The 13,601-nt window shown below is 32.3% G+C and overlaps 1 protein-coding gene across 1 annotated transcript in view; it reads right to left on the minus strand.

Moving 5' to 3' along the window:
* The window catches only part of LOC146997892 (uncharacterized), a 136,812-nt gene that overhangs the window by 76,463 nt on the left and 46,748 nt on the right, over positions 1-13,601 (minus strand). Inside the window, exons 25-26 of the mRNA XM_085812302.1 lie at positions 4,560-4,868; positions 4,219-4,416 (exon numbers count right to left, since the gene is read on the minus strand). The gene's annotated coding sequence lies outside the window, so the exon portion shown is untranslated. The remainder of the gene's footprint in view (positions 1-4,218; positions 4,417-4,559; positions 4,869-13,601) is intronic.

Here is a 13,601-nt window from a genome sequence, read left to right on the forward strand (position 1 = left end):
TGAGTTCCATGCACGATCTGACTGACAAAGTCAATTACATGCCTTCCAGCAATGTCAGACAATTACAGGAACCTGCCTTAAGTACCTCTTCATAACGTTAAAGAAGAGAGGAAAAAATCCCCCTCCCTTTTAAATGCCTTTTGAATAAGAATGCAGGTGTTTTGGTGTTTTACTTTTTTAATGTACCATGTAATCCTTATTTAATAATTAAAATTTGTATTTTAAATTGCTAAAGTATGTCTTCATATGTTGATAATGACATTATCTATCAGTTGAACCGATGTTACTTAATGTTTACCAACTTAATATAAATATTGATAGTTTGGGAATATTTCCAAAAATGGCTTGAAAACCATTATCTAGACTTGATCAATAACTTCTACCATTTCATCTATAAACTATCACCAGACTGACCAAGGTGGGTGGTTAAATTAATACGTAAGTACCAAAATAGCTAGTGCCTACCCTAGATAAACCTTAGAAAAGTACATGTGAGAATTTATTTGATCGGAGCTAAGATAAATCATGTGTGGGAAATAGACGTAAGTAAACAAGTAACTGGACTCTTTGTCAGCATGTGATAGAAGCAAGACAAAATTTAGCAGAACAGCATCTCTTTAATCACCATTCCCATGATACAATGCTAATAGTATATATGATAACTAAACTTCATGATAAGTATCACGAATTTGACGGTTTTAAATATTGCAAAGAAAAATAAGTAAAGATGACATCACAGAAGTTTTTGACTGTGATAAGAACGTCCCAATTGATGAATACTGAACTAGTATAATTCAGGCTTCGACAACACAGGATAGAAGTCTTTAGCAGAACATGTCTTTAGCAGAACATGTCTTTAGTAGCCACATTCATGATATACTGCCAATAGCATAAGCTACTTAAGCCTTATAATGACAGTTGAAAATTTGAAGGCTTTCAGATACCGCCAAAAAAACAAATTAATGGAATTTGGGAAGAAGTAATAAATGAAGATAATATAATAAAAGTTTTCCATTATGATGACAATATCCCAATCATAAATTAACTAATGCATAACCCAATTGATAGTATGGCACTAAATCCAAAAAATATCACTAACAATAATAAAGAAAATGACATGTATGTATGTTTCTCACATTGTGATAAAACAACAGTACCTAGAGCCATCAAATTTTGAAGAACATATGTTTCCACCCCAACATGAAAATAACAAAACCCAATAATAAAATTAAAAACTGAGAGCCCAAATTTGGAATTTGTTTTATTATTCTATTTTATTATATACTTTGCAAAACTTTAATGAATTTTTGATTAACAAAGTCAAAGATTTCAAAACGAGCAATAGCAACATTGTACAGAAAAAAAAAAAAAAAAAAAAATCTATCTCCAGTGTGCGAGACTGTATGTCCGAAATTCTGAAGATATGATCATTTTAAAATTATTTTGTGATATTTGCTGCCGAACTAACATTTCTGATTCAAGTGTGGAGAACATGATATTTAATAAATGTGTGTAAAGGTAACACACAAAACATTAAAAAAATGCCTTTTGGGCCATAATGTAAAATCTGAAAGCTTTCAGATTTTTTTTATATTTCCTTTCATTATGTTTTTATATCACTTGTATTTTTATGCAAAACATGCAAAAAAAATTTAATTTAATAAAGCGTCTTTTTGTGCTCTTAAGGTCATATTAATGAATTAATTAATCATCTTTAGGTCACAAATTTTTAGATTATTTCATAAATCACTATTTCATATTTTCAGTTTTATAATTCATACATATCATCTTATCAGATTTAAACTGATGATGTAATATTGAGAAAAATCTCAAATCTAGAATGCTCGAAGTTATGACAAATCCAGGTCTTGCACTTTGTAATGTACCATAACCTGTATGATGCTGCAGCAAAATAAATTCAAAATGGTATGCATTATGCAATATCTACAAATTCCTCAATATTTAATACATTTAGATTCAACAAAGATACTTTTGTTGCCGAATGGTGGAGGCATAATTGTTTGGGTATCTTTTACTGCCTCCAAATTAAAAAACTTAAATTTTCCTAACAAACACTATGGATATACAAAATGCAAAAGTTTCTTAAATGAATAATACAATATATAGTGTTATGGATTTGGTATTTAAATAGCTAATGTTAGTTGAATTATAAATTAAATTGTTTTATTCCTCGTGCAGTGTAGCACGTGATGAGTATTAAAGGAAAGCTAAGCCAGAAAATTAAAAATACAAGAGCATGTGCATTTAACATTTAATAAATAAATAGCTCTTTTTGATTTTGAAAGTTCCAGAAAGTTCTCGCGTGTGATTGAAAATCTTATAAAAAGGAGGAAAACCTCTCATTTCATGGTGATTTTAGTTTGTTTGTTGTTGCTTTAAGAGTTTGTTTAGTAAACTGCTCTTGTTGACTGTAGCAAATTCGTGGATTAGCTTTCTTTAGTTGTTTTGAATTATGTTCTCTAAAACATTTGAGTAGTTAAAAAGATAACTACTGTGAGATATTGTTATACTGAATGAATATCTGAGGAAAATTAAGCATTTTTTTGTGATAATAATAAATCTTATTCAATTTTCATCGGACTTGTGTATTCAATTCCTAACGAACCCATACCCACGCAACAATATGAACATACAAATATGAATAACAATATGAAAATAGAAAATTTTCCTAATGAAGACCTAAAAATAACTGCACAACTCAAAAATTCTTCCAGGTTAAATATCCAAATAAAAGTTCTATGTGCTCATTTATAGAACTGCATATATAGAATTACACACATGTTAGCAAAATTCCTCCATATTCTGTGCACTTAAACAAGTTGCCCAACATGTAAACACTTACGCAACATGTAAAATGAGTTGCGAAACAGAATGAAGAAAGAATACAATTCTTGAAAAATAATTTTCAATGGATAGAAAAAATGAACCTCATGCCAGAGCATACTCAAAAGTGCAATTTTAGCTAAAATATATGCAACTAATTAGTCTTTTATTTATACATTTTTCTTAAACGTAAAATGCATCCACCAATGCCCAGACATTTAAATTATATCTTTAATAAATTATACAATTTAAAAAAATCTTTTATTATTTATAACAATAAGCAGTGTGCGACAGAAATAAGCAATATTATATGTGTTGAAAATGAATCATTTATTTCTTTAACATTTTGTAGGCCTGTTTAGGAAAGTAAATATAAATATTTAAAACAAGTGTAAGCCACTGCATGAATTCATTGTGGCTGTAGTTTCAGGACTAATGAAATGCAATATTCTTATAAGGCATTTTATTCTTATTAATACATACCATAAAGTTCATGTTTTGTGTTTTTTTACCTCCCTGCATGTGAATGAGAATTATCTGTTCTAGTTATTTAAAGAGATTCTTTTTTTTTTTTTTTTTTTTTTTTTTTAAACTGAGCACATCACATAATCATACACAGGACAAACAGACAGATCTCTAAAATTCAGGATAAACTAATGACTGTTACAAGCATTTGGAATAGAATTGGGAGGGAATCCTCAATACTAACATCTTTTATTGGGTAAAAATAGCAAAAGCTTAATTTTTAGAGAGCAGAATTATTGCCTGTATTAATTTCCTTCTCAGTCTGGATTTCATAGGAACTTCCAAAATTTTCCTCAATAATAATACTAATGATTGCAGAATCTAATCCATTCCTGCTGGATAGTGGAGAAATGTCTTCTGTGGGCCCCTTTGGATCCAAAGGATTCCCAACTTCCATGTAAAATACTTGTTAACATCTGTGGTGCTTACTGTAACAACAGTAAAACTGAGCTGAGCTTCACCAATTTACTGCCATCATGTGATAATTTCTTACTTTTGTTCATGCTTAATTAAGCATTATTATTTATTTTGTTCATACATTTCATGAACCAATTTACGCAGGTATTTATAATTTTTGATAAGAATGCACCTAAAAGGATTAAAAATGGATAAGTAGCTAACTATATGTACAAATGTTCAATGTGAATAAAAACCAATGATGAATAAATTCTACATTTTGAAATGTATCATTGAGTTATCACTATGGTTGTCAATTTGCACAATTAGCACTTTTGTTCATAAAAAATTGTGCATCATTTGGTGTGTGGAAAGGAATAATTAAATAGAGTTTAGTGCTCTTTTCAGGGTACAATTTCTTGCAATTTTATAATAGGAAAATATTTTCCTTACTAAAAAATTAAAAACTGGGAGATCTGTTGTTTACCAAATCACCAAGTTTACCAGATCTACATTGGTCATACCAATACCAGTGTCAATGATGGTCAAGGTTCTATCCTCTTTGTTCAGGATGATTTTAATGTACAGATTTTTACAGCCGTCCAATTTGCTAAGATCTGTCACACTTTCATACCTGATTTTGCGAAGTGCCTAAATAAAAAAATTGATATCTTTAATTCAGATGCTAGTTTTTACATCACATTATATTTATTTATACCTTCCAATGAATTAATTTTAAACTATAAACTTAACATATTATAATTAATACTGCAATTTGCCACTAAATAACTTACCATGGTCAGGTCGAAAAATGAGAGATCCACCAGCTGATGATTCCCAAGTTATCATCCTCGTTATACTCTGATGTTACAGACACTGATGTCTGCAACTGAGCAGAGTAGAAACCTATGCCAAACTGTCCAATCATAGAGATATCAGCACCAGCCTGCAGTGCTTCCATAAATGCTTTGGTACCAAATTTGACAGTCCTCCCTAAGTTGTTTACAGTTGTCTTTGGTCATACTAATACCGGTGTCAGTGATGGTCAATGTTCTATCCTCCTTGTTTGGAATGAGACTTCCACACCTGATTTTGTCAAGTGCCTATATAAAAAATTGATATCTTTAATTCAGATGCTAGTTTTTACATCACATTATATTTACTTATGTCCTAGAAATGAACTAATTTTAAACTAGAAACTTGGTAGTTAAGATGTACTATATTACTGTACCAGCAGTCATGCTAACAAAATTATTGAGGCCCTTGATAAAACTGAAACAATCAATGACCAATCAACATGAACTAATTTTAAGCCATCAACTTCGTACTTAAGATGTATTATATTACTGTAGCAGCAGTCATGCTAACAAAATTATTGAGGCCCTCGGTAAAACTGAAACAATCTATGATCAATAAACATTTTTGCAATGAAATCAAATGATCATCACAAGGCCCCCACCATTATTTCTTGACTTCGTATAGTACCTCATTTAGTTTGCAATCTTATGTGTTCACATTCACACAGTTTGCAATCTTATGTGTTACAACACATCAAATATACTTTGTTCTTTTCTTGGCATCTAAAATAAAAATTCAAAATTTTAGCCATTTTGCCTCGTGCAATTTTCTGACCGTGTTTCAGTTATCAGATATTAAATACTGATCAACACTCATCCACTAATTTATAAACTTTGCTGTACTTCTGTACATTTATCAGTGTACAGAAATAATTTTCTCAATGCAATTGTTTTCACATTTATCTAAAAGCATTAGTTTCCTGATCATTAAAAATAAGCGAGCAGCAAAAATGAACATGACATGAATGAATTATTTTCATCTACTTCACTTATTGTGTTAAACAGAAAATAAAGCCAACACTTTAAACTATGACGAATTTGGAATTATTGTAAAAAATATTGCAAATTCACGTTAAAGACTTCAAACAGCCTCTGTTAGTGTTGAAACTCTCACCGACAACCAAGTGATTTGCGCATGCGAGCAGCAAAAACTAAATCAGAACTTTTTAGTTGAACTTTGAGAACTCGTGATGGATGTTTGAGTGAAACACGTAATCCTTATCTTTGTGTTATATATATATTTTATTCTGTTATTGTAAATTAAATATCTTATTATCTTAGAAGCCTCTCTTTCTGCGAGTAGTGTACAGATGTACTTACGAAAAATACTCCCGGATATGCCTTTGGAGAAGAAAGAAGATCGATTAAAAGGTAAGTCTTTTACCTTTTATTTTCTAAGAATTATACATTTTTTGGCATCCCTGCCAGGATGAAAGTGAATTGTTTATACTTGTTGAATTATTGAATATATATTAAACAATGACGAAATTCATCGATACACTGAAAAGGAAACGCGGCCACATAAGAGCTGCTGTTACAAAATTAATTGGCCGAATCGAAACTGAATTATCAAAAACAGAAGTGAATGCAGAGGAACTAGAAATTTCCTTAGAACTCTTAAATAAAAAATTGAATGAGTTAAAACAAATAGATGCCGCTATAGAAAAATTAATAGACATAAAGGATCTAGACCAGCAATTAAATGGTGTTGACGAATATCGTGAAAGAATAACTACATTTAAATAAAAAGCTAACAAAAAATTGAAAGAAATTAATATAGAACAACAAAAATTTAGTGTGTTAAGAAGCACTGAACAGTTAAGTGAAAGTATAGAAAACGTTAAAATCGAAAATCATAATGTGAAGCTTCCTAAACTTACGATTCCAAAGTTTTATGACGAGAGCTGCGAATGGCTGACATTTTGGAACACTTTTTCATCAGCCATACACCAAATAAAACACTTGACGCTATAAGCAAATTTAATTATTTGAAATCCTTTTTGGGAGGTACTGCTTATAACACCATTGACGGTTTCGATTTAACTGAAGAAAATTACGAAACTTCAGTTAAACTCCTCACAGAAAGATTTGGAAATAAAGATGTACTGATAAACTCCCATATAGATAAATTACTGAAAATAAGACCTCTAAAGGATTCTAATGACATTTAAAATTTCTGTAAGTTATTCAATTACATACAAAAACATATTTGATGTCTTAAATCATTAAATATGACCTCAGAAACATGTGGAGCTTTATTAACACCTATTTTGCTTAAAACACTGCCTGCAGATTTGGTCGCTTCCGGAAGACCAAAGTTAAATGTTCCATATGCGGTAAAGCTCATTTGTCAATAATGTGTAACTCTCACATAAATAATTCTACAGACATTATCAGGGATGAAAATAATAAAAAAGACTGTGTTCTGACAAATAAATCTTGCATGCAGTTAGTAAATTTAGTAGTAAAACTTGGGATGGAATCGAAAAATATGTGAGAATTTTAATAGATAGTGGTTCCAGGCAATCCTACATTTCGCAGTATGCAGTTAGTATAATGAATTATAAAACCAGTGGTAAAGAACAATTAATCCATGGTTTGTTCGGAGTTATTGAAAAGAAAGAAACTCATAGTAAATATTTAATTAGATTGAGTAGTCTTAAACGTGATTATCACTGTAATTTTCAGGTTTGGGATCAGGATAAAATATGTACTGACATTCCTCAAATTCGTAGAGATACATATCTTACTGAACTGCGAAAACATGGAATTTATTTAACTGACATGCAGAATAAATCTGTGGATTTGATGTATGAAAAATCACCTTTAGAAATTCATGTTCTTTTAGGTGCAGATGTGGCAGCTTCTAACAGGGCTGCCACATCTGCAGAAAAGCTTCTAACAGAAGAAAGCTTCTAACGGCTTCTAACAGGAGAGAAAGCTTCTAACAGGGAAGGTTAGACAACTAAAATGTGGGTTATCATGTGTACACACTAGATTAGGATGGACAATGATGGGGAAAACTGAAAAGCGTGAGTTCTCTGACAGAATGAAAACTGTATTGCCACTTCATGTTAATGATGCTAAAATTTCGGATTTATGGTGACTTGACTCATTAGGAATAACGGATCCTGCTACAACCCACACAAGAAAGGAAATTAATGAAATCGCTAAAACATATTTTCGTCAGTCATTAAAGAGAGATAGTGACGGTAGATATCAGGTCTCTCTTCCTTGGATAGAAGGGCATGAGGTTTTACCTGACAACAGATTATTAGCAGAGAAAAGGTTAAAATCCTGCGCCAAAACTCTTCAGTCAAAAAACTGTCTGAAAGAGTATGAAAATATTTTTTACGAATGGGCTGAAGAAGGTATTATAGAATCTGTTGAAGATAAGAAAACCGAAAATTGTCATTACCTACCACATAGGGCTGTAATTAAGGAAAGTTTAACCACAAAGATTAGACCTGTGTTCGATGCCTCAGCGAAGGAAAGGAATGGTATGTCTTTAAATGATTGTTTAGAAAAGGGCCCAAATTATTTGGAATTAATACCAAGTATTTTAAACAGATTTCGCCTAGGTAAATACAGGGTTATCTCAGATATACGTAAGGCCTTTTTGCAAATAGGTGTCTGTCCTCGAGATAGAGACTTTCTTAGATTTCTCTGGTGGGAAGAAGGAGATTCTGAAAAATTGAAAATATATCAACATAAGCGCGTTGTGTTTGGTGTTAATACCAGTCCTTTTTTTTTCTCGCCGCCACACTGAATTATCATCTCGAGAATGTTCCTGAACATCAACAAGAGGTAGCTAAGAAATTAAGTGAATCAATGTACGTCGACAATTGTGTGGCCAGCATTGATACTATTGAAGAACTAAACACTTTCATTAATGTGTCGAAGGAAATTATGTCGACTGCTAAATTTGATTTAAGGGGATGGTGTTACAATGAACCTAGCGGTGAAACTTTAAAAGGAAATTCTTGCAATGAAGACTCCGATAAAACCGTATCAGTTCTGGGGTTGAAATGGAATTTATCAAATGACACTTTGTCCTGTGACTTTAAAGATAGTTCTGCGAAACAGCCTGTCAGCAAAAGGAATATATTGTCAATAGTACACAGGATTTTTGACCCGATTGGGTTTACAGCTCCTGTTACTCTGTTTCCTAAGCTAATGCTTCAAGAATGCTGGAAACAGAAGATTTCATGGGGTAACAATTTACCTAAAAGCATTTCTGACAAATTCGAAAGTTGGAAAAATAAATTGCACAATTTGGAAAAAATAGCTGTACCCAGAAGAATTTTTGCTGCCTTCGAAAGAATTTCTGGTTTATCTTTACACGTGTTTTGTGACGCGAGTAAATCTGCTTATGCCACATGCATATTTATGCGAAGCTGTAATGAAAATTCCGTCACACGTCAGCTCATCTCAGCTCGATCCAGAGTGGCACCTATCAAGCTGATTTCCATACCTCGACTAGAGCTCTTAGCTTGTACGATTGGTGCTAGACTGGCACTTCATGTTAAGGAAGATTTGAGACTAGAAAGCTTGCCTATTTATTATTGGAGTGATTCTATGGATGCATTATTTTGGATAAAAAAGAATGAAAACTGGGCCGTTTTCGTTCACAACAGAGTGAAAGAAATCCATACTCTAACTAATCCAAACGACTGGAATTATATTCCTGGAATGCTAAATCCAGCGGACCTCCCTTCCCGAGGATGCAGTCCGGAAACCTTAGTCAAATCGAAATGGTGGGAGGGTCCCGATTGGTTGAGAAATGATCCTGAAAAATGGCCTACCTCTGAAATTGTACTGAATTTTGACATTATATAAATGCTGAAAGAAAGAAGACAATAATTTCGGCAATTAATTCGATTGCTATGACTGAAGTTAATTTTGATAAGATTTCTTCATACAATACCATTCTAAAGATAATATCTTGGAACTTCCATTTTTTTAAAAATGTCAGACTAAGTCCTAATGAAAGAACTTTTGGAACAATTACAGCGGAAGAAATTAAAGGAGCTGAATTAACTCTTTTGAGATCAGTGCAGAGTGAATCATTTTCTGGATCAGATGACAAAAGATTACGTGTGCTTCAACCAATGATTGATTCTAACGCAATCCTTAGGGTTAAAACCAGAATTCTGAGAAGAGATAATACAGAAAATTTTCGATTTCCTATTATTCTTCCTTCAGATCATCCTATTGTAGTAAAATTAATTAGAGCTAAACATGAAATGAACAATCTTGCAGGAGTACAATTTTTAATATCCACTTTACGAGAACAATATTGGATTTTGAAAGCACGAAAGACTGTCAAGAAAGTCATAAGAAGCTGTGTTGTATGTCAGAGGTTCGATACTAGTTCTTCGAAAACACCCAGTGCTCCTCTCCCTGAAGATCAAGTAAGAGAAGCAGCAGTCTTTGAGATTGTAGGTGTTGACTTGACTGGACCTTTGATATTGAAGGGAAATCAAAAATCATGGATAGTGATTTTTACCTGTGCTGTTTTTCACGCAGTACATTTGGAATCGATTTTCTCGCTATCAACTGAAAGTTTTCTGCAAGCGCTGAGACGTTTCATTGCTAGACATGGAAGACCCCACACCGTCTATTCCGACAACGGAACAAATTTAAAAGGAAGTGATAGAATATTCAAAAGCTTAAATTGGGAAAAATCTTAGAACAAGCTAGTATCCACAGGATCACATGGAAATTTCTTCCGCCATCAGCTCCCTGGTGGGGAGGATGGTGGGAGCGATTAATAGGAGTCCTGAAAAGAATACTTCACAAAGTTTTAGGATGATCATCTCTGAATTATGAAGAAATGATAACAATTTTGTGTGACTGTGAAGCAATAATGAATAATCGTCCATTGACGTATGTCTTGGAAGATGTTTAAGATTTATCTCCGATCCCACCTTCCATGTTTCTCCATGAGATTCGACAAATTGGAGTTCCTGATCTGGATAATATAGATGCGAAATCTTTAAACAAAAGGCTTATTTATCGACAAAAACTTTTACAAGATCTACGTAAAAGATTTCGAATCGAATATCTCGGACAGTTAAAAATTATGAACATACAAAAGCTTCACAACCTCTGAAAATAGGAGATCTTGTTTTAGTGTGCGATGATAATAAGAAGCGAACAGACTGGTTATTGGCGAAAGTAACCAAGATGGACATGTGCATTTAGTTAAGGTCAAGACTAAGCTTGGAGAAGTTTTGCGACCAACCAAGCGTTCTATCCTTTGGAGATAACATCATCACATGAAAAGTCTAGATTTAGAAATGTGGCAAGCAGCTCTTCTGATGAACCAGAGACTTACTGTGAACCTGATATTCGTAATGACTTGCCTCAAGATCTGAAGCGCGAAAAGATTCCATCGATGACTACAAGAAGTGGTCGAATGGTAAAGCCTGTTCAAAGGTTACAGTTTTAAATTTGATTTTTCAGCAAATTTAAAGGTGGAAGTATGTTTAAACTCTCACCGACAATCACGTGATTTGCGCATGCGTGCAGCAAAAACTAAATCAGAACTTTTTAGTTGAACTTTGAGAACTCGTGATGGACGTTTGAGTGAAACATGTAATCCTTATCTTTGTGTTATATATATATTTTATTCTGTAATTGTAAATTAAATATCTTATTATCTTAGAAGCCTCTCTGTGAGTAGTGTACAGATTCTGTGAGTAGTGTACAGATGTACTTAAGAAAAATACTCCCGGATATGCCTTTGGAGAAGAAAGAAGATCGATTAAAAGGTAAGTCTTTCTACCTGTTATTTTCTAAGAGTTAGTAACATTAAGAGTAATATCGAACATCCAACCAAACAACTGTATTCCTCAGTATCATGAGATTTTGTCCCTGTGAGTGTCACAGTGCTCAGAAGAATGGAACTCGACACTGTGCCTGTAATAGCAACGTAAATAATGAAGGACGTATTTTCTTTTAACATCTTGCAGTGTGATCTGCACAAGAAGTGCAGTGCAGTGTGATCTGCACAAGAAGTGCAGTATATCAGTTCCATTGCACTGAGATTTTATTGAACCCACTGCAAGACTGCATGCTACAGCAGTTTGTCCAGTATTTATTCTTATGGATAATTATGAATGTCCGCATAAACCAAAATTTCTGAATGAGTACCTCAAACATAAAAACACTGCTCACAGGAAGTGGTCATCCAATTCACCTAACTTGAATCCATGTTAAAAATCTTTAGAATGTGTTAGATGCACTGCTTTTACTAACAGGTTCCTCTAACTATGCTCAAGAAGCTTAAAAATTGAACTATTAGAAAAATGGCAGTTATTGCCTTATGACAGCTCCATATAGATTACCATTTCAAAACTTAAATGAAGGTCAGAAGTGACATCCTTCATTACGATTAGTTTTACTTCTTTACATTCTTTATAGTTAATTTTACCTACATAACATGATATAAAAAATAGAAATAAATAGTCACAAATATACCTAATTATTCACTGTTTATTACCATTTAGCAATAATGAAAAAATTGCATAATGTTAGCATAAATTTAGGTATTTTGCATAATGAAACTCGAAAGGCATACGAAACGAACGTGCGCCAAGGTATATATTGGCGAGAGAAAGTAAAGCTCGTGTGCAATGCAGTATATTTGATTTTCACCCTAGCTACTTGTACCTGGCCAAAGGTCTAATCCAGTAGTACTTTCTTCTCTTTCAGGTACGATGGCAAAGTATATTCCTGTTTATTTTTCTTATTGCATAATATAGGTAAGCCTGATGATATTTAGTACTGATGATGATTCTCTGTAAGTTATTATTTTCAATACTTCAGTGTTTTAATGTCTGTGAAGATTATTACTTTTTGTTATGCTTAAGTTAAGCAGAATTATCCTATTTTATTAAAATAAATATTTCGTAGTTAATCTTTTGACTTATGATTCTTTAATTCTGTGCTTGAGGAAACGTACTCATTACGCCTTCAGTGCTAATGCACAACCAACAACTGATTATGAGACTGAGAAATTGAAATTTTGTAATGTTGTAAGATTCCAGGGGCATAAAGTGTTAAAACTCTTTGTTGAAAATACTAGTTACAAAGTTTATAAGAATAATTGTAACAAGTAATAATGTCTATTCTAAAAGAATCAATTTGGATAGAAAAATTAACAGATGAAAATTATTCAGTATGGAAATTTAAAATAAAACAACTTCTAATAAAAGAAGGTTTAGATGATGTTGTATTCGAAGAAAAACCGGAAACTGATACTGATATTTGGTTAAAGAATGATCGTAAAGCTAAAGCTTTAATGTGTCTAAACATTTCGGATTCACAAATTATCCATGTTTTACATAGTAAATCTGCAAAAGAAGTTTGGCAGAAGTTAAAATGTGTCCATGAATGTTTAAATTTAACAAATAAGTTATTTCTTCTTAGAAAACTATATTCCATTAGATATAATGAAAGTTCTAAAATGCAGGAATATATCAAAGGAGTACTAGAATTGGCTGAAAAGCTGCGTAGTATAGGTGAAGAAATTAAAGAAAATAACTTAACAGCAATACTACTATGTTCTTTACCAAATTCATACAACTCCTTAATAACTGCAATAGAAAGTAAATCGGAAGCTGAATTGTCGCTAGAATATGTTAAAAACAAACTAATAGATGAGTATTGTAGACGTGTGGAAACTAAGAAAGTTCAAAAGTACGATTCAGTTGCTTTAAAAAGTAAAAGCAAAAATAAACCAAAGTATGTTACACAATTTTGTACTTATTGTAAGAGAAATAATCATACGATAAGTGACTGTTTTCATTTAAAACGCAACGCTAGAACTTCCCCGAAAACAGATGTAAATAATAGTAAAATAAGAAATTATTCTCAAAATTATAAAAGTAATGCATGCCAAATAGCAAATACGCAAAGTGTAGAAAACATAACAAAACTTAAAGAAAATAAGTATCTTAAAAGTATAGAAAC

This window comes from Stegodyphus dumicola, chromosome 3 (assembly GCF_044657685.1).
Source record: "Stegodyphus dumicola isolate Sdum_Otavi_A_Nest chromosome 3, ASM4465768v1".
Lineage (NCBI taxonomy): Eukaryota > Metazoa > Arthropoda > Arachnida > Araneae > Eresidae > Stegodyphus > Stegodyphus dumicola.